Source organism: Leptonychotes weddellii, unplaced genomic scaffold (assembly GCF_054177405.1).
Source record: "Leptonychotes weddellii isolate Sample4059 unplaced genomic scaffold, ASM5417740v2 HiC_scaffold_2243, whole genome shotgun sequence".
Lineage (NCBI taxonomy): Eukaryota > Metazoa > Chordata > Mammalia > Carnivora > Phocidae > Leptonychotes > Leptonychotes weddellii.
The window spans coordinates 11236-13589 of NW_027812979.1; the positions used below are offsets into that span (position 1 = coordinate 11236).

Consider the following 2354-nt stretch of genomic DNA (forward strand, 5'->3'; position numbering starts at 1 on the left):
CATCTGTCCCGTTGATCCCAGGTTCTGGACACTGGCCGAGGAACACGCCTGTGCTCAGTCTGGTGACAGATGTGCACAAGCTTCCCCTGGGAGTCCCAGTGGGACGTGCAAGGTGCTGAGGTCTGAGGAAAATAACCAGACGGGAGAGCGGGAGCCCAGTGAGCAAGCAGAAGGAGCAATGGAGGACTTGCTCCCTGAGATCCCGGAAGACAAGGCCATGGGCAAGGGAAGTCTGGCCTCCAGAGCCCAGGCAAGACCCTCAATGAACACAACAAAGACACGATGCATCAGTCCATATTTATTGAAGCAGTCTCTAGAAGACAAGATTGGGAAAGCCACACGGATCTGCAATACACTGTCCCCCACCCCCCACCCCCAGGTGATGAGGACAGTGAGACTCAGAGAAGCGGTGTCTTTTGGTCCCATGCTGGTTGATCTCCTCGACATATGGCAAGGTTCCTTGACCTGTTGCTGGCATCTGCTTTCTCTTTTCTACTCTCCCCCATCTCCACCGTCACTTTTTTTTTCAAATCAGCCACTGTTCCAACACCACCTTTAGAATTTCATAGGAGCTTCATTGGTCTCTCAGCGCACACTGACCCCAAAGAGCACCAGCAACTTGCCAAATGTTCCCCCCCGCCACACTTCTGCCATCACATTAACCCCTCCCTCACTAGGCTCAGCTACAGAAATGCCAAACTCCTCAACACCCATCCCGAAAACTTTATTTCCCCCTCTTTTCCTCTCTAATAAGGTACCTCTATGTCTTTCTTCCACACATATCCCTGCTCCCTGCCCTGCTCGGGGGTCATGGAGTCAGGCCCTCCATCACACTTTCATAGAACTTGGTGAACTTCTTCAACATTCTCTCCATTTCCCGGGCCTGCTGCCTCAGCTCCTCAGCTGACTCTGTCTTGGCCCCCTCTTGCAAGTGCCCTGACTCTTTCACAAGACTGAACACATCCATCGCAAGGAAGAGACCTGATAAGGCCCCACTCATGATCCGGGCTCCTTTGGTCATTGCCAGAGCAGTGCCTTTAAAAGCTTTCTGCACCTGCCTGGCACTTTGAGCTGAGACAGGCTTACCTCTCATGAGGTGAAGGGCATTGACTACTAGCTGAGGGTTAATTGTGGCTACCTTGATGGCCCGAACCTTGTTTCCAAGGTCTTGCAGGTCTTTAAGGCATTTACATGCTAAGGCAGAAATTTGGGTTTGCTAGAATTCAGAACCTTTGTAATTATGTCCTCTTCAATAAAGTCAGTTGATCTCAGGCGCCTGGCTTTGGCTTTTGCGGACAACTCGCTTGAGTATTCCACGATGCTGGTGGACACTTGGGCCACAGCAGATGCTGCTCCCAGCCCCGCTCCAACAGCTGAGAGTACCAGACTGGCCCCTGCTGTGAAAGGTGCCAGACCCAGACCAGGGATGGACAGGACACCAAACACAGCGCCAGTGGTGCCGGCTACTACGTTGGAGATGGTGCAGTTCTTATGAACCCTGTCAACCTCATCTGCAAGCTCGTGGAGCTTTCTTATGCGCTCCTCCAACTTGGGTTTCAACTTGGGAAACTCACTCAAAAGCCTCTCCCTAGCCAGCTGGTCTTCGGCCTCCGTATACATGGCTCTTTCCAGCTTGTTCAGACCTTTACATAGGGCATCTGCCTCCTCCCTGTAACAGTGAAGATCAAGTGATTAAGAAAAGCTTATCTGTAGGGGCGCCTGGGTGGCTCAGTTGATTAAGCGACTGCCTTCGGCTCAGGTCATGGTCCTGGAGTCCCGGGATCGAGTCCCGCATCGGGCTCCCTGCTCGGCGGGGAGCCTGCTTCTCCCTCTGACCCTCCCCCTCTCATGTGCTCTCTCTCTCTCTCATTCTCTCTCTCAAATAAATAAATAAATAAAATCTTTAAAAAAGAAAAGCTTATCTGTAAAGTGGGCTTCATTCGATCTATCCCACATAAACCACAGAACGTTTACTATAAATCAAATGCAAAAGAATTTTACAAACGTAAAGAATTTTCCTTGAATGTAATCAACATGAGCAATGCTCCATAACACACAATCAGGAAATAAATAAGTCCATTTCATCTTATGATGCTCTTAAGTGCTGGGTATTTGATAAAGACGGCTTCCAAGTCAAGGACAGGTTCACACAGTCAGTACCACAGTGTGTGTAGACTGGGAACTCAGTAGATGAACAAAGGGAAGTGGGGTTGGAGCAGAAAAACCTTCATTCGGGGAATCTTCGTGTGTACTGAAGGATGAACCTTACCCACAGAGAGGTGTGCCCTTTGCCCTTAGCACTGGGAAATGATCTCTAGGCCCCCACCTAGGATGTCAAGGGTCCTAGAACAATA

The 2354-nt window shown here is 50.2% G+C and overlaps 1 pseudogene; it reads right to left on the reverse strand.

Moving 5' to 3' along the window:
• Nucleotides 1-278: 278 nt before the first annotated feature.
• Nucleotides 279-2348, reverse strand: LOC102736721 (apolipoprotein L3 pseudogene; annotated as a pseudogene).
• Nucleotides 2349-2354: the final 6 nt, after the last annotated feature.